This window comes from Equus caballus, chromosome 1, assembly GCF_041296265.1.
Source record: "Equus caballus isolate H_3958 breed thoroughbred chromosome 1, TB-T2T, whole genome shotgun sequence".
NCBI lineage: Eukaryota > Metazoa > Chordata > Mammalia > Perissodactyla > Equidae > Equus > Equus caballus.
Genome location: NC_091684.1, coordinates 160,474,711 through 160,498,903, shown reverse-complemented (window position 1 = coordinate 160,498,903; position 24,193 = coordinate 160,474,711). Strand labels below are relative to the sequence as shown.

Sequence of the window (24,193 nt, the reverse complement as noted above, 5' to 3'; positions counted from 1 at the left end):
AGCAGTAATAGCTGGAATCAGTCATGTAAATTCTAACACGATATCCTCTTCTCTTCCCATCCCTCTGCCTCCAAAATCCATTCAAAATGACTTGCATGGTATTTCAGCTTTGCTTTGCTTTGAGTCTAATTTTAGGATTTGGAGAAAGTGAAAAATAGATGGAATGACCAAGCAGTCAGTTTTGGAGGAACCTTAATGTTACTGACCTTGGCGACAGGTATACCAGTCTGTGGCTGAGATAAAACATAATTGATACGTAAAAAAAATTATAAAGACATTACAACATTAAATACAGTTTGAGGAGAATCCCCTTAACCAAATTTATTTCTTACTCCCTTCTGATCTATGCATTACATATTTGAACATAAATGGAACATAACATGAGATTATATCAGCTTTAAAAAATTAACATTGTAATATTTTCCCATGTTATCTGTTTCTTCCTAGTTTATATTAATGTTTACATAACATTTTACCAACTTGATGTAATATTTATTAACCATTACCTTGTTTGCTTATTGTTTCCAATTTTCTCTGTTATAAAATAATGATACAATGAATCCCTTTCTACATATAATTCTTTTTTTCTTTGAAAAAATTGTATGGAAGTGGGATTACTAGGTCAAAGTTTGGGCATATACTTAACAGCTTTTGATAGGTTTCAAAAGAAATGAATGCCACAGTGCCCCAGGCAATCAAATTACTCTCCTTTATCTTCAGTGTTCTTTTTAGAATGTTCTTTATGGTCACCTGTTTTTTCAAATTGACTCTAGAATCATGTTGTCAAGTTTTGTACTTAAAATACTATTAGAATAGGTTGTGTTGACTGAGATTTAGAGCAAGTATTTACTGCAGAGATGCCTCAGAGAGGACTATCTTTGCAAACTGGATTTCTTATGCTACAAACCAAGTATTTATCCTGTTCCCCAAACGCTGTGAGCAGAATTGCTTGGAAGGAAGCGATCATCATTAATGGACTGCAATTCCCTAAATTCACATTACTTTGGCTGAACTTTGAGTCGACAAGCAATTCAAACTAAAGATGGTTGGTATTTGCCAATACAGACCTGTTTAACCTCTAGTTTAATAGAAACTCCAATTGGGAGATTTTCTTTTTCTTTTCCTCTATACCAAGCAGTGATGGGAGATTTACCTGGTGAGTTTGTAAAGTACTGCAGGCTGTTTCTTCACAGCTCTGGAAGGGAGGAGACAGCAATGAAGAGTCTCATGTCTTTCAAGATGGAGTAAGTAACTGGCTTCACATCTTTACCTGAGGTATAAGTTGATCAAGGACTTGGTCTTGAGATGCCAAGACTCAATCTTCTTCTCTATATTCTTCAGTCTTCTAAGCAGCAGATTCGGATCTCATCAAAACTAGCAAGACTTTATTGGGAGACATGGTCTTGACACTTACCCCCACCCTTTGGAGTCTATTTGAGAACTGAATGAGGTAGGTGAATTGTTATATACAGTACCTGAATAATGTGGCTGGAGAAGTAAGAATTGATGAGAGGTCTTTAGGCTGCTACAATATATCAAGCACCATTAACCAGAGTTTCATTGTTTTATTCACAAGAAAATGTTTTAGTCCCTAAAACACACATTTCTTTAGAAACAATTTTGACAAATTCCACTAAATTTGGTGATTTGGTCATCCAGCCCATAACAAAATGGAAGTAGTTATATTTATAGGGATGCTGCTAGAAATGGGTATGTTGACAACCAAGAAGGGCAGCTGACGAGGAGACCATATGAAAAACCAAATGATTCAGTAGACGTTCAAGTGTAGACCAAATAATCCTTAGCAGTTCATTAATCCTGGAGGCATTGCACCATGAGTTTATAGAAAAGACCTCAAGTCATCAATAAAAGGTCTAAAATGTGCTGGTGCTTATAGGTTTAAGCTTCAGTAAAATGGAAATTTACTTAAGTGAAACATCCCTGATAATACAAAAAAAAAATCAAATGTTACTGCACGTAATTCAGGCTGTACCCGTGTAACTCAATACTCTGTGTCTGGTTGACCCCAGTGATTCCTGTCTGACTTTATACAGATGTTCATCTTTTTCTTTATCACTTTGGAAAATGGTGACATGGCTTGGAGGCTTATATCTGCAAACAACCTTACGGATTGTGGAGAGAAAAAGCATTATTCTCCATGATGCTGAATTTCTTGAGGCTAGGAGTTGCCAACAGCAGAATAGCAAATTTCTAGCTGTTATTAAAATATCCTCTGCAATGTCAGTTTGGAGAAAGCTGCCATGGAGATTTTCATTATTTTATTAACCATTTTCTCAGAACTGACTCAATCTCTGAATAAAAACTTTCAATTTTAGCAGAATGCATGTGCTAAATTTTAAATGTATTTTGTGCTGCCTGCTGCCTCTTTGTGGCCGATGTGGAGCCAGAATCACAAACCTGGGAATAGCATACAAGCTTGCTTGTAAAAGATGACTTTGCATTCTGTGAACTCCTCACCTCGCTCGCCCATGCCCATGAGATCAGGGTCAATTCTGGTAGCTGTGTAATCATGGAGATATCAGATATTGGGAGATGGCTAGAGAACAGAAAGAGGCAGATAGTAGCAAAGTTTACAAAAGGGGGAAAGGCAGATTTCAGAAATGATCCACTCATCTGTTTGACATTATTCCCTAGCAGAATTTATTTATTTATTATTTTATTCTATTATTTTGTAAATTTATTTTTGGTGAGGAAGATTGGCCCTGAGCTAACAGCATGCCTTGATGAGCAATGTGTAGGTCCACACCCAGGATCCAAACTGGCAAACTGTGGGTTGCTGAAGCAGAGCGCACAAACTTAACCACTGTGCCACGGGGCCATCCCCTTATTTATTTAGATTTTTTTGCTGAGGAAGATTTGCCCTGTGCTAACATCTGTGCCAGTCTTCCTCTATTTTGTATGTGAGTCACTGCCACAGCATGGCTGATGAGTGGTGTAGATCCAAACCCGCAAACCTGGGCTGCCAAAGTGGAGTGCACTGAACTTAACCACCAGGCCACGGGGCCAGCCCCTCCAGCAGAATTTTAGAATGTGTCATTTCATGGTTTGTGAAGACATGGGAAAGAATTTGATGACCACCAGGATGTTGATGTGTTTAGCAAAGAATTAAATATGCCAAATTATGCTCCTTTCACTTATTTCAAACTCTTATTAAATTTGAATGTCAGATCAGTGAGATAGGCACAATGTTGTTGATTTCAGCAAAGCATGTGGCTGGGTCTCTCATAGTATTCACATGGTTAAGACGGAGAAAATCGGGTTGGATTACAGTTGATGTATTTGAAGATGGTAGTTGAATAACCGTATACCAAGAATCTAAAAGATCAGTGTCAACAGTCTTGAAAAAGAGGAACAAAATTAGAGGAATCACACATGCCAATTCCCAAATTTACTTACTACAAAGCTACAGTAATAAAGACACTGTGATACTGGCATAAGGATAGACTATAGAGCAATGGACTAGAATTGTGAGTCCAGAAATAAACCCTCACATTTGTGGTCAACTGATCTTCAACAAGGATGCCAAAACAATCCAATGGGGGAAACAGTAGTCTTTTGGTACAACTGGGGCAATTGTATAACTTCATGCAAAAGAATGAAGTTGGACCCCTACCTCACACTAAAACCAAAAAATAACTCAAAGTATCAAAGATCTAAATGTAAGAGCTAAAACTATAAAACTTAGAGAAGAAGATACAGGCATAAATCTTCAAGACCTTGGATTAGGCAAGTTTTCTTAGATATGACACCAAAAGCACAAACAACAAAATAAAAAATAGATAAACTGGACCTCATCAAAATTTAAAACTTTTGTAGTTCAGAGGACACCATCAAGAAAGTGAAAAGACAACCTACAGAATGGGAGAAAATATTTGCAAATCATACATCTCATAAGGGACTTGTACCTACAATATATAAATTACGACTCAATAATAAAAAGACAATCCAATTATGGAACCCTTGTGCATTGTTGGTAGGAATGGAAGAAAGTGCAGTGGCTGTGGAAAACAGTATGGCAGTTCCCCAAAAAATTAAAAATAGAATTATTATATGATCCAGAAATTCCACTTCGGGGTATGTACCCAAAAGAATTGAAAGCAGGATCTTGAAGAGATGTTTGTACACCATGTTCATAGCAGCAGCAATCAAAAGAGCCAAGGGTGGAAACAATCTTAATGTGCATCAACACATGAATGAATAAACAAAATGTGGTATATACATGCAATGAAATATCATTCAGCCTTAAAACGGAAGGCAGTTCTGACATGTGCTACAACATAGATGAAGCTTGAGGACATTATGCTAAGTGAAATAAGCCAGTCACAAAAAGACAAGTGCTGTATGATTCCAGGGTCTGGAGGGATGGGGGATGGGGGAGTGACAGCTAGAGGTGTGGGGTTTCTTTTTGGAGTAATGAAAAGATTCTAAAATTAATTGTGTTGACTGGTGCACAAGTTTGTGAATATACTAAAAGCCACTGACTGGTACATTTCAAATGGGTGAATTGTATGGCATGTGAGATATCTCAATACAGCTGTTTAAAATAAAAGGTCAGTGTCGGGCTGAAGAAAATCTCCCATGCCATGCTATGGGCTTTTCTCTTAGTAGTCCAGTCATGTCAAGATCCAAAGACAAAGGCATGAAAGTGGTGTTCATTAATATTTTAAAATAACATAAAGCCGTAAAAGTAGTTAATATAGTTCCTCCATAGAAGAATAGAAATTAAATTATCCTAATAGTTTATGTTCAATCAATAACGGCTAACAGTTATATGGCATTTACTGTATGCAAGGCACTGTTCTGTGTGCTTGACAGATGTCAACACTAATCCTCACAGCAAACTTAGGAGGCAAGTACAGTTATTACCACCATTTTATAGGTGAGGGGATTAAGGCACAGGGAAGCTAAATGAGTTTTTCCAAGATAAAAGTCACACAGCTAGTTAGTGGTAGAGCATGGATTCAACTCCAGGAGGAACTCTGATTGCGGAGTCCGTGCTCTTAATTATTTCACTCTCCAACAATCTAGATTTTTAATAAGGATAAATGTAAATTCCTGTATTTAGGCTAAAAAGAGAGGTGAAACACAAGAGACCCCTGTGTATTTTAAGATATTAGAAGTTTGAAGACCATTACCTTTTAAGAACAAGATTGACAAAACAATGTATTCCCAAGAAGCAAAATGGTGAGGGGTTCAGAGCAATTTACTATCTCGGGCAGTTGTAGAAACTGAGGCTTTAACCTAGAGAAAAGCAAAAAAAAAAGTAGTTGTATTCAGATACTTAGTACCTATATCCAGATAGCTAAGGACCTGTTCTTGAAAGGCTCTATATTATTATACTAGAGGACAGAATTAGGTAGTTCAATGTCAATAAGAGCATGGAGTTTGGGAACAGATTGGGTGGGTTCACATTCTGGTTCTGCCGCTTAACCAGGCACATGAACTCAGGCAGTTCACATAACCCTTCTGTGTCCTTTTTCTCAACTGTAAAATGAGGATCACGATGATGATGATGGTAACACTACCAACCTCATAAGTTGTTGTGAGGATTATATGAGTGCCTGACACATGCTAAGTATTTTATACGATTTATTAATGATGGATGGAAGTGATAGGCTGACAGATTCCATCTTATTCTAAGGAAGAATTTTCTAATAATTATGTATAATTGTTCAAATGAGGAACCGGATATCCCCACAACTAATGCACTCCCTAGCCCTTGGTTGCCAGAATTGCTTAAGTAAAATCTTCAATGACCATTTTTGTCAGGGATCTTGCAGAATTGCTAAATTACAACAGAGGTTTACCTAGATGATCTAGAATGCCTTCCTGTTAATTCATAATATAATTACTAGGTTCTCCAAGTAGATGTAACAGTATTTTACAAAAATGTTTTGTATTTGTATTTGTTTTTAGGGACACACACAGGTATATCTGCGGAATTTTTAAACATGAAGAGGGAGTGGTTACTTAATTAAGAGGAAATAAATGAGAAGTAGTCTGTATATCCCAGCTGACACTATTTTATGGTTTTGTTTTTGGTTCTTTGCTTGTTGCCTGTGCCCCAGGAAGAAAAACACCTGTATTTGGCAGTGATTTTCAAAATATTTTACAACTGGTGCTGCACTGATCAGTCAGAATGTAGGGCTGGAGCAGAGTCCCGGAAGATCCTCTACTGTGCTGGGCAGTAAACCCTTCAGTTGCTGAGTAGAGGATAAGTCTGGGAGGGTCCTGAGTAAAAGAGTGAGGCAAGTGAGGGAAACTTAGGTTTGGGACAAGGGCCCCTCTCAAGCAAGTGTGGAAGTATTTTAATATTTTGGTAACCCAGCTAAATGTCAATCAACCTTGCCAATGTCCTGGATTGAAGAGACTATCCTTCCACCATTGAATTATCTTGGCATCTTGGCCCAAAATTGACCATAAATGTAAGGGTTTCTTTCTGGACTCTGAATTCTGTTCCATTGATTCTACATGCCTATCCTCATGATAATACTCACTGTCTTGGTGATAGTAGCTTTGTAGTCAGTTTTGAAATTGAGTATTGTAATTCCTCCAACTTTGTTCTTTTTCAAAATCGTCATAGCTACTCTAGGTCCTTTGTATTTCCTATACATTTTGGGATCAGCTTGTCAGTTTCTACCAAAAAAAAAGAGTGCTGGGATTTTGTTAAGGATTGCATTGAATCTAATCAATTTGAGAACTGTCATTAACAATATTAAGTCTAACAATCCATGAACATGTAAGTCTCTCCACTTATTTAGATCTTCCTTCATTTCTCTCAGCATGTTTTGTAGTTTTCAGTGTATAAATCTTGGACTTGGTTTATTAAAATTTTTCCTAAGTATTTTATTCTTTTTGATGCTATTGTGAATGCAGTTGTTTCCTTGATTTCATTTTTGTTATTAGTACAGAGAAATACAGTTGATTTTTGTATACTGATCTTGTATCCTGCAACCTAAACATATAAATCCTAATCGTTTTGGTTTTTTGTTTTTGCTCTGTGAATGTGTATTCCTTATGATTTTCTACAGAGGATCATGTCATCTGCAAATAAAGGCAGTTTTCTTTCTTCCAATCTGGATGCCTTTTCTTTGCCTTTCTGGACCCTCAATAGAGGTGGTGGGAGTCTGTGTCCTTGCCTTGTTCCTGACCTTAAAGAGAAAGTATGAAGTCTCACCATTAAGTAGGTTTTCCCGTTGATGCCCTTTATCATAAGCTTCTGTAAAAATAAGATTCCTTGGCCTCGTCCGAAAATCTAGGGAACTGGATCTCGGGGAGGTGCAGCCTTAGGAATCTGTACTTCTAGGAAGCGGCCCAGATGAGAACCTTGGTGGTGTCTGAGGACCTCCACCGCCTGCCCCGGAGCCGCTTGTCGCATCCTCGGAAGAGGAGCTCCCAGTTAACCTTCCCTGCTTCTCTTGGAATAATCGCTGCAGAAAGGCTCTCAAGAGTCCTCCAATTGGGTGAACTGTCAGTTATAAGAGTTTGACATTCGGCAGAAGGGCCCTCAAAGAAAAGTGACGAATCTGCTCTTGAGGATTGACCAGAGCCGTAAACAGCAGTCCGACGTCTGGGGCCCTTTAAGAATGGACATGGGTCAGACCCAGTCAGAGACAAACTGGAACTACTGAACTGTTTGCCTACGTGTCCTGTGAGGCCCAGGACTGGCAACTCCCGGGGCCGAGGATGAAATTACCAGTAGTACAGTTTAACCTAATGGCGGCCTAAAGTAGTCATGTGGCCTAACCAGACTACTTTCCACGGAGTGACCCTGCTTCTACGCGGAAATACTTTTACATTCCTAACAAACGAGTTACAAAACCATTTTCCCTATTACCTCAACCCTGGGATCCAATCCGGCAAAAAAAAATATCGAAAGAGTGGGCTAGCTCTATTGACTGACGTAATTTCCAACCAACCTACCACGGAAGAAGAGTGCGCCTGCGCAGGCCGTCATCCAATCAGTGCTCAGCAGCAGCGCCAGAGGCGGGGCTTGTGGAAACGGCCACCGCGGGGTTGGCGGACCCGGGAAGGAGCAAAGATGGCGGAGTGAGGCGAGGTGCGGCGCGGCAAGCCGGCCTTGGGCCGGGGACGTGCCGGTCCCCGGGAGGTCGAGTACTTCTGCTGGCCCGCACGAGGTAAGCCGAGAAGGCCAGCGACGGGGGGACGAGCGGCCCGACCTGGCTGGGGGACGGGAGCGCGCGGAGCCTGCCCGCAGCCGGCGCAGGCCTCGGCCGGGCGCGGGTTTCCTTCCGAGCTGCCCCGTGGCGGCCGCACCCGCCTTCCCGGTGTGACGCACCATCACTCGGTCCTCGACCCGCCACTGCCCCTCGTAGTGTCACGCCTTTAGCTGCCTTTGTGTTTTCGGCTGGTTCCCCGGTGGTTGCACCGACGCGGGTGTCTCTCAGCCGCTGCGTCTGCTGTCGGTTTATCTTTTAAAGAATACCTTTGTTTTGTTGATTTATTTAAACTCCTCGCCTCGCGGCTTTGTGCCCACTGTTTTGCCTGAGGCTCCGGTATCAGTCGAGGCCTGTTGCGGCGCTGAGCATTTTGTGTCCCTGGCCCATTGACCTTGAGATTCTGTGTGACAGGTTCCCCCCGGGATTTTAATTAGAGCGTATCATGCATGTTCTCTTGCTGTCATTTCTAGATCCATTCGTTCCCACTCCCACCTCTCGAACTTTTAAGATCTGAGTAAGCAGCTTTGTCCTTGCGTGACCTGATAATTGCCCACTGGCGCATTAATGTTGGCGGACTCGAGGTCTCCGCAGAATTCACCATTGTTGTTTTCCAGAACGAAGGGAGTCAATGTACAGTTTCTATTTATTTTTTGTAGACAGAATGAGAAAGAGTTTTGAGAAATAGTACTAGGACGTAATTTGTGTAATGTGGTGGGATTGCAAAGTATAATACTGTCAGGCATTTGTATTGGGTTTAGGAGGTATCTCATTTTGTAACTTGGATTGTTATAACCCCTCATTTGGTCTTTCAGGTAAATTCTGGGTAAGGTGCCTGTTTTTAGGTTTATAAGTTGGTGAGACCTTTCTAAAACTGGCACGTTAGTTGGGTCCAGTTTGAATGACAGGTCATTATACAAATGAACGTTTGTGATATGCTCTTTGCTGGCCCTGGATTTAGCAGAGCTGAAAATATCAGATAAAGAAGCACTTGTAAATAAGACCTATCTGTTGCTTTTGTCAGGAGTATTTCTCATTTCATCTAGGAGTAGAGAGAAGATAAGGGGCAGAGGAAAGGAATGGAACATTCTTCCTTCGTACCCACGGGGGAATGGTCATCTATACTAAAGCAAAGGTCTTTTGTGGGGAGCAGGGGGGCCACAGCATGATCAGACTCTCAAAGGAGACAGTGTTCCATATAAACTTGAGAACCACTGCTCCAAGAATTTTGACAGCTTTATAAAATTAATGCACTGCAGGTAGACAGTCATTTCCTTCTGATTGTTCCTTCTGAATAGTTTTTGATAGTGATGTTTTTTAGAATAGCTTGGTTCATTTGAATAATTTTGCACACGAATGCATATAGCACAAGTGAGGGCTGTATCCTTCCTGTAACATTCTTTTTATTTTCCCTTATCACAGGAAGAACATTTTCCTTGACTTCCAGGTGCTTTTGTATTCATCTCTAAAAGAAAACAGAATTCTGAGCTCAGGACTTGGCAAGTGAGTAATAGTGGCTGATGGTTCCAAATACTGTTTAAGCAGCTCAAAAACAAGTAGATAGAAATCGAACTATAAACCATTAGCTTCAGTAAAAGATGAACATCAAAAGTGACTATAAATTATTGATATTTAAGCTAAATCTGTTATTTTCAACAAAAGCAATGTATTACATATAAAGAAAAAGAAAAGAAAAACTTGATCATTTGCCCAAACCAATAACTTTTATTGGATAAAGAAAAAAAATACAGATTTAATTAGATTGAAGGAGATCAACTGATAAAATATAAATGTTGCTAGGCAAATTTTATTTTTTTATTTATTTATTTATTTAAAGATTGGCACCTGAGGTAACATCTGTTGCCAATCTGTTTTTTTTCTTCTCCCAAAGCCCTCAGTACATAGTTGTAGGTTCTGGTTGTGGCATGTGGGATGCCACCTCAGCATGGCTTGATGAGCGGTGCCATATCTGCACCCAGGATCCAAACTGGCAAAACCCTGCGCCACCGAAGCTGGAGCGTGTGAACTTAACCACTCAGCCGTGGGGCCGGCCTCTAAATTTTAAAAAAATATTCATTTAAGTTTTTATTAATAGGCAGATATTGGTATTTTAATCTTTAATTTCTAAAGCTTTTCAGTACAGCTTTAATATTCCTAGGTATGATTCTGTTCTGTGCCAAGTGTTGGCATCTTCTGAATTTACCACAGAAGTAAAGTAGGTTCTGTTGCTCAAAGAGCAACAGATGAGATGAGCTTTTGTACTTGACAATAACCTTATCTGCAAAATAAGGTTTACACCTACTGTGGTAGTAGTAGGTCTAAACGGTGGTAGTTTCCTAGGGCTGCCATTACAAAGCACCACAAAGTGGGTGACTTTGAACACAGAAATTTATTGTCTCACAGTTTTGGAGCTCAGACATCCAAAATCAAGGTGTTGGCAGGGCCGTGCTCCCTCTGGAGGCACTAGGGAGGGATCTTCTAGCTTTTGCTAGTTCCTTGGCTTGTGGCAGCATAATCCGGTCTTTACGCAGCATTCTCCTGTGTGTCTGTCTGTGTCCTAAATTCTCCCTTTTATAGACACCAGTCAGATTAGATTAGGGGGCCCGCTCCGCTCCAGTATGACCTCATCTTAACTAATTACATCTGCAGTGACTTTCCAAATAAGGTCACATTTTGAGGTACTAGGAATTAGGACTTCAACATAGGAATTTGGAGAGAACACAATTCAACTCATAACATCTACTTACTCTTATACCTTGATTGTGTTATATGGAAATCATTCATGTACAACTGCTTGAAGGAGTAAAATCTTGTTTGCCACTTATATAAGGTCAAAATCCTAGAGACAGAAAGTAGAATGGTGGTTGCCAGGGGCTGCAGGGAGGGGAAATGGGTTATTGTTTAATGGGTGCAGAGTATCCATTTTGCAAGATGAAAAGAATTCTGGAGATGGATGGTGGTGATGGTTGCACAACAATATGATTGTACTTAATACCACTGAACTGAACACTTAAGGCTTGAGATGATAAATTTTATGTTATGTGTATTTTATACTACAATTTTAAAAAAATTGAAAAAAAGGTAAGTAAAAAACTCCAACTACCTAGGTGTATTTCAGCATTAAGAAAATGAATAAAAACTTATGGGGCAAAATGCCCTTTAGGTGATAGAATCTTTATCATAAGCCTTTGGAGTGGAGGCTTTGTTACTTGGATTTAAAACCTTAATTAATTCCAGGTAGACAGTAATAGAGACTTGACACTGGTATAGTACAACCATTGATAGCAATCTAAATACCCATCTCTAGGGAACTGATGTAAATAAATGTACGTGCTTCTGTACTTACAAGGTAACTGTAATTATTCTGATACAGAATGATCTCTAAGGTACCTTAAAGGGAAAAGCAAGGTGCAGAACCAGGTATATACTGTGCTTTCATTTGTTGGGAGGAAATTAATTTACTTATACAGGTGTTATATGCCATAGAATATCTCTAAAAGGATATTCACGAAACACTGTATACCCTATTTTACCCTTTCCTATCATGTGCATTTGTTACCTATTCAAGTAAATAATTAAAAGTTTTCCAAGAAAGGAAGCACTCAATAAGTATTTGATAAATGACTGAGAAGTTAACTTTCTGCCCAGGCGGTGACTTTACATTAGTATAGCCTATCATTGCTTGGGGCAGAAACTGTCCAACAAGTGCAGCACTTTTTTTTTAATAAGACGCTTAAAAACTTAATTTGAGTAACAATGCTGTCTATAGTATTTTATGAAATGTGTTCTGAATTTACTGTTTACATGGCAAAGTAAGAAAGGAGTATTTAACTCCCATGATATAGCATTCTTCCTGTCCTTACAGGAAGCAAAGTATGTTAGTTATTTATTGACGCATGACAGATTACCCAAAACTTAGTGGATTAATACAACAGTAAATTTTTATTATTTCTCACAGTTTATTTGGCTCAGGAGTTAGGGAGTAGCTAAGCTGGGGTTTCTGGCTTGGGGTCTTATAAGGTTGCAGTCAAGATATTGGCTGAGGTGGCAGTCACCTGATCTAATTCCGTAGTGGCTCATTCACATGGCTGGCAAATTCATGCTGATGGTGGAAAGCCTCAGTTCCTTCTGATGTCAGCCTCTTCCAGGGCTGCTTGAGTGTCCTCATACGGCAGCTGGCTTCTCCCAGAACAAGCCAGAAGCTACAGCCCCATCTGTGACCTTGCCTCAGAAGTCACTATCACTTCCTCCTCATTCTTTTGGTCACTATTTTGACACCAACTATTGTACTGGAATACACTTCTGATAGCATCCAGAGTTAATGCAGAACCCACAAGTCAAAAGGGGGCGGGGTCCCCAACAAGACTGCACTCACTTAAGATGCCGCTAGCTGCAGATTCAGGCCTTTCCACGACCCTGTCAGAACCACCTTTTGGTTTTGTTGATTTTTCTCTCGTTTTTCTATTCTCTATTTTATTTATCTCTGCTCTAATACTTCTTTTTTCTTTCCTTCTTGCTGGCTTTGAGTTTATTCTTTTTCTAGTTCCTTAAGGTGTAAAGGTAGGTTGTTGATTTGAGGTCTTCTTTTTTAATGTAAGCATTTGTAGCTCTTAGTTTCTCTCTTAGCACTGCTTTCACTGCATCCCATAAGTTTTGGTGTATTGTGTTTTTGTTTTCATTTGTCTTAAGACACGTTGTAATTTCGCTTGTGATTTCATCTTTGACCCAATGGTTGTTTAGGAGTGTGTTGTTTAATTTCCACTGGTTCATTTACTCTAAATCCCAAGGATTTAGAGTCTCCTTCCAAGGGACGAAGGCCAGTGAAATGCTTTGTTATACAGTAGTTGCACAGATGAACCCTGATTCATTGTTAGAGGGGGCGACAAAAGGATGTGAATAGCAGGAGGCAGCAGTGACTGGGGACCATTTTGGAAGCTGACTACCACAGAAAGTCATGACTCAGATCTGGCCAGCCCAGGTTCTACATTGAAAATTCCCACTTTTCCTTTCCATCCCCCCAGTAAGTCAGATTTTCTAATACAAAGTTACTTTGTATAATCAGCAGCACTGAACAAGTGACTTCAGAGACCCGAAAGTGCCTAGGAAGCCCCAAATTTATAGGAACGTATTTGTAAATTTTGTAGATCGGAGTATATAGTTGTAGTTTCCTCCCCTAACTCTAGAACCTGTGTCTATTTAAATTTTAACTCGTATTTAAGGGCCCTGCTGTTCATTCATTTATTCAACAAATTCTTATTAAGTGCTTCCCATGGAGCACACGCTCTTGTAGGTGTTGGATTCATCAGTGAACAAAACAGGTTCCTTCCTGGTGCAGGTTACGTTTCATACAAGCCCGTAAATGAGAAACATAGTGAGTACCTTAGATAGTAGGTTAGGTAGTGTTATGTGCTGTGGATAAAGGAAGAAATAGAGCAAGGTGCAGGGGAATGGTGGGAGTGTGTCTGTGGGTAGGAGGGGGGTATAATATAATCTCACATAGGGGCTCCAAGTAAGCCTCATTGAGAAACGGACATTTGAGTGGACTTGCAAGTGAGGGGATTAGCTATGCAGATACTTACAGGAAGAGTCTTCTCACAAAGGGAACAGCCAGCGCAAAGGCTATAAGGTGGGAGCAGGCCTGACATTCCAGGAAGGGCAAGGAGTCCAGTGTGGTGGGAGCCCGTGGTGGAGGGGGAGATAGAGTTGAAGTGAGAAGAGAGGTGGTGGAAGAGGGTGGTGTAGATCTTAGGGGAACTTTAGGTCATGGTCAGAACTTGGGCTTTTTTACTAAGCTGCTATTCATTCGGTTTTCAAATGGGTCCTATAGTTTGTGATACATACATATACATGTTTAGAGTGTATAAAATTTAAGAGTCATGTCTGAGATGTGAACTTGGGTATTTTGAAGAGAAGAGCTTATGATAATCTAGCATTATTGTGTAATATTAAGATATACATTGAAGGAGGAGGTTTATATAAGATGAATGTATGCATTTTTATTAGTTGGTGTTGCTGAAGGGATTTGTTTTTATTTATTTATTTATTTCTTACTTTTCCGTCTCCCTAAAGCCCCCCAGTACATAGCTGTATATTTTAGTTGTGGGTCCTTCTAGTTGTGGCATGTGGGACGCCACCTCAGCATGGCTTGATGATTGGTGCCAGGTCCGCACCCAGGATCCAAACCGGCAAAACCCTGGGCCGCCGAAGCAGAGCATTTGAACTTAACCACTCGGCCACCGGGCTGGCCCTTGAAGGGATTTGTTTTTAAAAGAATCTAGACAGGTTCCTTATTAAGAAACAGTGCTCTTTTTAAAGGCTTCTTTGGTGTGTGTTTGGTTTATATAGAATTCTTTCAGGATATTTATGTCTGGAAAGAACTAGTGTGTATCTTTTCCCCTCAACGTTACTGCCAATTATCTTGCCATTAGAATTGAACTGCAGAACAGTCTCCTGGCTAGTGCAAGCTTTGAATTAGTCTGAGTAAGCTTGTATAATGAAATAGCCATAGGGTTCTGAAGGCCTGTCTGTGGATCTTGGCTATTTTTTCCTCTTAGTGCCACTGATACTTTTTCAACAAGTGCAAATTCTGTAGTTCTCTTTCTCCTGGTTTGATTCTGAATTTACATTTGGCTTTCGTAGGTTTTTTGGAGGTTATTTTTGTTTTTGTTTTTGTTTTGGAGGAAGATTAGCCCTGAGCTAACATCTGCCACCAATCCTCTTCTTTTGCTGAGGAAGACTGGCCCTGAGCTAACATCCATGCCCATCTTCCTCTACTTTATATGTGGGACACCTGCCACAGCTTGGCTTGAGAAGTGGTGCGTAGGTCCACACTTGGGATCCAAACTGGTGAACCCTGGGCTGCCAAAGTGGAGCACATGAACTTAACCACTATGCCACGGGGCTGTCCCCGCCTTTCGTAGGTTTTGAATCAGAACTCCGTCTTCTCTTGAACCAGAAGAGGTTATTGAAGTTCAGTTTAGAGTTGAGGTATTTTTTTTACATATGTCACATACTAAAAATGGAGAGCTAGGAAGACTGGTTAGCCAATTTCTATTAGCCATTTTTGTAAGCTAAAGTAATTTATTTGAGCCTTTCATATGTATCTGATTTATTTTTTATTGTAAAATGTATGTAACATAAAATTTATCATTTTAACCATTTTTAAATGTATAATTCAGTAACATTAAGTATATTCACATTTTGTGCAACCATTACCACTATTTGCAGAATTTATACATCATCCCAAATAGAAACTCAGTACCCACTGATTGATAACTCCCCGCCACCTCTCACCTCAGCCCCTAGGAACCTTGAATGCACTTTCTGTCTCTATGAATTTGCCTGTAGTAGGTACCTCATCTAAGTGGAATTATAGAATATTTGTCCTTTTTTGTCTGATTTACTTTTGCAAATATTTGCAATTTAACAAGTTTTGTGTTTAGTGCAATGAACTGGTAATGTTTTTACGTGTTTGAATTTGGTGATAATGGTACAGTACATATAATTTATGGTTATATTTTACAAAATTTTTATTCACTTTTCTTATGTAGTTGAAGATAGTTCAAAGTACAATGATACATGTGGTTTTGAATATTAAGTATTTAGACATCAAATTTGGAGTACAATGCTGCTTTTTTTTTCTTTTCTTTTTTGTTTTTTGAGGAAAATTAGCCCTGAGCTAATATCTGCTGCCAGTCCTCTTCTTTTTGCTGAGGAAGATTGGCCCTGAGCCAACATCTGTGCCCATCTTCCTCTATTTTATATGTGGGACACCTGCCACAGTATGGCTTGATGAGTGGTGCGTAGGTCTGTGCCCAGGATCCGAACTGGCAAACCCCAGGCTGCCAAAACAGAGCGCACGAACTTAACTGCTGTGCCACCAGGCAGGCCCTACAATGCTGCTTTTAAACACAAATATTTTATATAGAGTCATTTTATGGCTGTACAACTTGGAGTACATTACTCCATTTTCATAAGAGGAAATTGACATGTATATCTCATTTTGTACAGTACAAGTATTTAAATCTAGCTTTTTTTGTATCATGCGTATATTTTTTCTGGCTACTGCTTCTGCTTTTCTGATAACAATACTAAATTTGGTGTTGTGGTTGTACATTTTCTTTTAGACAATGTGTAATCCAAAATAATATTTTCTTTCTATGTGTTTTTAAATATTACTTTTAAAAGTATGCTCATGCAGAAGTGCCTATTTTAATCTTCCTGCTTCTAATTTATTTTGTATTTCCAGGCATTCCTTTGTTGTCTCCTGGAGTGAGTAGTCCTGCTTCTTGTAGGCAGCCACCTTCCCTATTCTTGAAAGGTGGATATCTCTTCTCTACACTTCACCTCCATGACTGGGATTGGAAAGGCCGCTTTTCTTTTTGTTCCATCTCTGAGTCACCACAGAGAAGCTCCTAGGATGCAGTCATCCTGCCAACTTCTCCAGGAAGAAAGAAGCAACTGACATGCATCTTCTGCTGCTATTTGCCTAATTGTAAAGAAATTATTTTAGAAGCCGAAGGCTGATGTTTAATTTGAAACAGGTGCTTAGATGGTGGTATTTATGAATTCTTTACCTTTTGTTCGAAACAAGAAGACTAAATAAATAGCAAGTATGGATGACATCAGGGTTTTTTTTTGAAATGTCTTCCAGTTTCAGCCACTGTCATGATAAGCACAGTTGAGACAGCAGCAGTAAATTCCAAATATATATTCTAATTTGAAATGAAAGAGATGCTAAACAATTACACATATACCTAAATCCTGGCTTGTCCTGTGATATAGATGTACTGGATAAGAACAAAGGTCCAATTTTGCAATAAAACCTTTGATGTGATAAAGAAGCATAAAGACAAGATATCACAAAGTTAATTTATATGTGAATAAACCACCATAGACCCTGTATAAATACACATTATTGCATGTGTAAATCCACATTTTTGGATGAGAAGAGGGGATTTTCTCCTAGAGAAGGAAGCTGTTGTTGACTTCTTTCTCAGAAGTCTTTGGACATTTGGTATTTTTAAATGTTTTTTCATTCTTCTGAGAAAGGACCACGTGCAGATGCTAATGCTATGAATGCATGCTTGGGTTTAGTGAAAGATTGGTGAAAGGAAACAACAGTTTTGAGTCCAGTGATGGAACCCTGTTCATCTCCCTAGGATGAGAGGCTGCTGTATTACAAATTGCTTCATTCTTTTTTGTGGAGTCTTATATAGCACTTGAGACTTGGTTTTCCATCCTCCTAAGGCTGGGGAAAAAATGGCATAAGTGTTTTTTCTGTTCAGAAGATGTGGTGGACCGTACAATATGAAATGCCTTCAACTTTGAACATGGAGGAATGGAGGGGAAAAACGAGAAAAGTTTCCATATAACTCTTTTTTTCCTAAGAAAAAGAAGCAAAAATACCTTATGCTGCTCCATCTGACTTTATGGTATTTTACATTCTATAGCTCTGTTTTTTGGAAAAGCATAAATAATTTTTCCTTTGACCCAAGATGGGTACTTGGATGTTTGATTAATTTTTCTAGATAATAGGTGTAATGTTAGGCTGAAAAGGCTGGGACTCAGGTAACTTTCCCCAGAGAATGGGCCTCAGAAGCAATGTTCCCAAAGGTGTGGTTGGGTCAGTGTAGATTTAGAAGAAATTCAGGGTCTCAAAAACACCTCAAATAAGAAAAATATTCCAATAAGAAATATGGATCTTCCTTTCCCTTATAACTTAATGCTGTGATGAACAGACTATACTATAAAGCTACCCTTGCTTCCATGTCAACAGAGAATGAGTATGAATTAACAGGTCTTTACATAAGAAGAATGAAACCTTTATGAGTCTTTGTGAGTAGAGAAAGAATTTAAAACTTCTTAGATGAAATTAAGAACAAATCATCTTAGACCATCTCTGTGATTTAGGGGATGTTTGCCCAAGGCAATATAAGCTGTGATGCCGAAAATAGGGTAGATTTAACAAAATTTGAGTGTGATAGAAATGGCCAAAAATGAGAATGTTGAACACTCTTAATAAGTTAAATTGGTTAGCCAATTTGAATTGGCATAAGAAAGCTTTTCAGTCAAATAATTACATCATAGAGATAAAATATAATGTCCTTTAATTGAGGGCAATTACTGAGTGGTAAAGCATAGTAGGTAACTTTGGGTAAAGGTAACTTAAATTTTTCTCTAAGTAACTTCGCAGCCACTTCCTTAAGTTTTCTTTTGGTATTTTGGAATTGTTAAAAATAGAATGGAACCTATGTTCACGAATCCCATTGGTATGTTGAGAATATCATACCATGGAGAATTTCTGTCTTCAGTTGTCTGTTACCCATCTTCCCCATGTCCCTTTGGCAACCTTTGGGGTAGGATCATTTGGCAGGGAATAGCAACCCTGTAATATCAGCACCAGTGAAACCATCTCTGGCTCACTTGTTTGAATATATCCCAGACTCAGCTTCTCCAGTTGCTTTATATTTTTTCATTTCACAGCTCTCTTCAAGTTGTCCCTTCATCTTCCATGGTTGTCACCAGTTGGCATTTAACAAAATAGGTATATTCCAGTTGTGCTTGCCTAGTGTTTACTTAATACATCAACATTTTTACCTGGTCTGTTTTGGTCACCTTCTTGATGGCGAAAGCTATTAATTTTAGGCAGAACTATGCCTTGATCTGTAGCTGTGCCTACTTGCTTTCCTTTGTTCATCCATGGTAGCTGGCAGTTTTTCTTTTAAAAAGTTAAACAAAAAAGGGATATGTGCAATAGAAATATATATATATATGTATATTTTAATACTTGTGGACAAATGTTACAAGTTGTTTAAGAACAACAAAATCACCAATGTCTTCCATTTTGAGATGTGTATAGTTTTGTAAGCATTAGTGCTTGGTAGCATATTGTAGTGCCATGTTAGGGGTTAGTGCATGAGCCTAGTAATAATATAAACTTTGGGTTGAATTAATGATAATAACCAATAGTGTAAAAAGAGTGGAAAATCTAGACCTTTTCTTTTTTCATAAATACCTGAATCTGTGATACTCTCCCTGGGGAAAGGAGATTAAGGCCAAAAAGACTTACTTAGGAATAGAAATGTGGGGTCACAGTGTGAAATACTGTGTTTGAGGATATTTACGCTTTCCATGAGGTAGCTGGAAACCAGCTGTCTGTGTCTTATGAAACTTCAAGTCAAAATGAGGCCCCATTTCATGATTCTGCTTTGCTCTCTTAGTTTGAGGTGAGATTGTTCTTCTGCTCTTTTCACATTGTGTATCTTCTAAGTTTATTATTTTCCCATTCCTTTTGCATCAAGAAATTTTAAATTTTTTATATTTTGCATGTCCGCCTGAGATGCTATGTTAATTGCTTAAGTGAGTGCTTTTCTGACCTGCAGACCATTTACATTTCCTGTCTGCAGCATGCTGTGTGTTAACAGAACACTGGTCAGTAGTTCAGAGAATCCGAGATTAATTTGCATGGGCTTTTCCTACTTCCAAATCTGCTGAAATGTGTGTTGATGGAATTCCAGACCTTTTCATGAGATTTGTAAATGTAGTTAGATGGAGCCTACCTAGGTTGCCCTGTAATACTAACTCTTTTGCTTGGTTATAGTAAGCTGCCTCAGACAGCTTTCACTTTTTTCCGCTTTCCTTGTAGAAATAAAAGTTTTTCTGAAAGCATAAGATAGCTTTCTGTAGAAAAGAAATTCCTACCTCTAAAAGCGGCCTTGAGAACTTGGAAATGGCAGTTTTCTGAGGTAATTTTTAAATCTCAGTATTAGGAGAATCCAGGATTTATTGACACAGATTCTACAGTTAGCATGATAGGAACTGCAAAACTGTTTGAATGTGGTGTGTCTTGTGTGCAGAAGCAAGCTTAAACAAATAGACTCTCCAGGGACCCGGGTTTAGATTCTCATAGCGTACTTAAAGTAGTTTTACTATTGGCTCAAGTAGTTTAGTGCCTGGGAGAATCCATTTCTGAAAAGCATTTAAACATTTTTTAAAATACCTCTGAAAAGGTAATGAATGCAAAATAGCACACTTATATAGGAAAGAATATTTCCTGTTGCAAAAAAAAAAAGCCATACAACGAACTAATAATTTTCAAGAGGTAGAATTTTCGTAGCAATAAGTTTTGCATGTCTAGTAAGTTGCATTAGCAAGGTTGTACAGTAGAGTAAGTATTACTACTTGAGTTTGTGAGCTCTGCGATCAACAGAGTTGCACAAAAGGAAAAAGATGTTCTAGGTAAAGAGCATATAAAAGGTACTTTTAAAACTATGAATGTATATGAAAATATCTTTGTGTGAGAAATAGCAACTTGTGTAAGTTAAGGACCCTATTTGTTTCCTAGAGCAGAGCATTAGAGCCCTTGAATGAAACTCCTAGTGCTTAACCTGGAAACAAATGTACTCCTAACTGATGGAGCCCCACTGAAGCCATAGGGTGGGGGTTTTGCTTTAGCAACAGGCATTTATTAAATGGCATCCTTTTTGCTTTGTCACCTCATCTTTCTCCATCCATTTCCTGGGTGCATTTTAAAAAAGGAAAAGTTTGGTGTGAGTGTATATTTAAGGTTAAAAAAAAGTAATACAAACCAAGAACTTAGATAGTTGGCTTTTGCTCATGCCTATGGTTGGTTTAGGGGAGTTAGGATTTAAAGGTGTAAAGCAAAAGGATTGAAGGGAATACCCAAAGACAGTATGTTGGTTTTTTAAGCCTTGTCTAATGTAGATGTGCCGAGGCCTATGGCCTGTGACTGCTTATTTTAACAAGAACCCAGCAAACTAGTTTCTTGATCTGAGGAATCACACAGCTCATATCAGGATATAATAGTGGAACGAGGGTGATTTCTTACTCCCTTTTACCTCATGTTCATCTTGGCCATTTAGCACCTTGAAGAACCCTGAAAAGATTGGGTCTATGTTTCCTTGTTTTCCCAGGGAAAAAAACTAAAAGTGGAGCAGATCTAAGAAAACAGTGCCTCTTGAATATTTAATTCTTTATATGGCAACTCCAAAGGATAGAGAGAAGGCTATATTAAATTGATTATAGCTCCTGTTTAAATGTCCTACACGACACCATCTGTTGGTGTTAGAGACATTGGAATAACCAAGCAATATTCAGACATCTGCACAATCATGAGGACAATGCTGCATATTACAGTGATGTCAACATTTTAGTTACTTAGAACAATTAAAGATTACCCTTAACAGCCACGTTAATAGTTCTAAATGCTAACGTGTGCTACAAGTTTCTGTAGTCTCACAGTATGCAGTTAATTACTTTTCAGTGCTGTTGTAGTCTCATGTTTACTCTGTGTACCTGTGATATGCAAAATATGAAGAGACCCTTGGCCTCCAGGAGTTTACATTCTCATGGTGCTGCTGGTGCAAGCAAATTGCTTCTAGTTTATTCAGAACATTGCTTGGCTATTAATTAGACCATACTTGGAAGGATCCCTTGGCCAACAGTTTTCAAAAGCAGAGGGCTATGCTAAATTTCAGGGCATTGATTTTGAGTTTACATTGTATTAGCTCTGCTGTTCATAAACTCCTTTTCCCCAGGGAGCTGTGCAGGTAATGCTCAATAATGTGGATCAGAAGAGGAACCATTCTGCCTAAGAGCATCTTCACCATCCCTACACCACCTATGCTCTTCTATGCTCTAGCTGTCAATACACGGCCAAGAAAACTGAGTGCTCCAGAAGAATGTACATCTCTCACTTCTTTCTTTTCTCAGAGTGTTTTACATCATTCTCTACCCAAAGGGACCAGGATTTGCCGTTAAGCCTTTTATAACTGAATAGTGGTCCTAATACTAACCTGCTTGTGTGGGACTTTTGTACCTCTTCTGAAGCAGGATTGTGATAGATGTGGAGCACCTGCCTACATTTCTAAGCAATCACTTTATTAACCCACATTTTTGGTTGAAACTGCATGTATCTTTGGTATTTCCCCTAATTCCTCTGAATCAAGGGGTTTACCCTGCATGTTTATTAAAAGTGGGTCTGTATGAAAGTGCAAGCAATAGTGGCAGGCCCATAACTGCAGTCTTAAGAGTACTAATATCCTAATGCATGGTTGAAAATGTCCAGTGTTATGTGGTTACTAGTATTTATATATATGCATTTATTAATAATGAAGCAATAGAGATGTAAACTGATAGTTTGTATTTATTGTTTGGATTATTAGTTTTCATTTTCTAATTAAAAATTATCTTACTTCCATTTAAAATGGGAGCTAGAAGATAGGGGCAACCACAAGACATTCAAACTGTCAGGAATAGAGCATAATAGTGCTCACCCTCTAACCTCTTGCCTGGTTCCCTTAGTCCCTAAGCATGTTTAAAAGCAAAAGGCACAAACTAAGCATGTTGAATGAATAAATAAGCTGCTATGGCTGTAATAATCAGAAAGGTGCAGAGTTTCAGAAAGGATAGGAAAGTAGGGAATCCCAGTGTGGCGCACATGAAATAACTAGGTATGAGGCTTGACAGATAAAGTGTGCGTGGTTTGGTTTGGATCTCTTAAAAACTAGTATCTTGGAAGTGAATAGAGGCAATATGCACATATTTCAGGTGTTCTAACATTTTCAGATAACTAGGCACCTCTTCTGGATGGTTCTGGTATTGACCAACCATGCAGGATCCCTGGAGCAAAGGAGACAGTTCCATTATCTGGAAATAGTCTTGAAAACATTGACATGTCATCTGTGGTTTGGTTTCTCTTTTGTTACTGTATTAATTTTTTTGTTTTTTATCTTTTTTTGGTAGCCAGAGTTTTATCAATGATGTTTTGGTCAGACTGCATAATTTGTTGCCTAAAAGCTTTTTGATGCCAGGTAAACAAGAGCAAGATTTCCAATTCTGAAAAAAGAAAACCCTTGCCATTTATTTTCTTAGTTGATGAAGAAAATAGATCCGTTTATTGTGGTAGCTTAAGACTTTTGAGAAGATTCTTGACTTCGAAATAGCCCTTAAAAGTAAAAGTGATCATGACAAATAATATGCAAACAGAATTCATTATATCTGAAATAGGCCTAAGTAGAATTCAGGATTAGACTAGATGATTTTCACTAGGCCCCTTCCAGGTTTCGTGTTCTACGATTGAAAAATATTTTTTCTAAAATTATGTTAACCTCATTTTCTTTGCTGTGGGATTTTACTCCAGATACCTTTGGGAATGTTTAAAGGGAATGGTAACTTTCCAGTAGTTCCAAATTGAACTGGCAATTTTCAGGTTTTGTCTCCCTTAGTGATGGTATGGCATGCCATCAGTTAAAATGTGTTTTTCTCCCAGGGATAAGAAAGGTATTCTGACAATACATTATCATCAGTCCTTCAACAGCAGTCAGTCTTGGCACGTACTTAAAACCACCTATCCCTTGTAATTAAAGATTCACATTAGAGTACCTTTCACATAGTTTTATTTACTGTCCTATAAGTAGAGTTGTTGCTCACTGTTTTTACTTGCTATTCTGCATCTTCTCCATTGCACCACTGGTATATAAGATGTTAAAGGAATTTCATGAAATGTTTAAAGTATTACAAAAGGCAGCTTGCTTTTTAATCTATGCATCTTTGGGGTTTTAGAAGAAATTTTATTCTTTGATGTAAAAAAGGAACTGCTGTAAGAGTTGAAACTCTGCACCTGTGTATATATATTTTTTGGCAATAAAGCAGCATGGGCTGAGAATGCACTGAAATTTCTCCGTGTGTTGTTACTTAGAATGGGTAATTTCTAATAATGCTGTAAATTACGGAGATTGGAGAAGGAGCATGTCCACAAACCTGTGCTGAGGTAGGCTCCAGATGTCAAAAAAGACAAAAGACCTGGACTTCTTCATACTGAGTTGCGGCAGTTTCTGGCGTAGTCCAAGGGAGCAGGCAGCCATCTGAAGACAGACAGACCCCACGTAAACTTAGGCCATTCCTGTTTACCTGCAGGACCAACGTTATGCCAGGTCTGTGAGCAAGTGAATGTTTCGTTTCCGATAAGGAAA

At 38.8% G+C, this 24,193-nt stretch overlaps 1 long non-coding RNA gene across 2 annotated transcripts; it reads left to right on the top strand.

The window, feature by feature from the left end:
- The first annotated feature begins 8,020 nt into the window (after positions 1–8,020).
- Positions 8,021–23,890, top strand: LOC100630842 (uncharacterized). Of its 2 annotated transcripts, XR_011427482.1 has the most exons (4): positions 8,021–8,159; positions 9,621–9,701; positions 16,447–17,632; positions 21,758–23,890. It is a non-coding gene; the product is annotated as an uncharacterized lncRNA (long non-coding RNA). The 2 variants fall into 2 exon arrangements; XR_289015.4 differs by lacking the exon at positions 21,758–23,890 and having other exon boundaries at positions 16,447–18,803.
- The last annotated feature ends 303 nt before the right edge of the window (positions 23,891–24,193 follow it).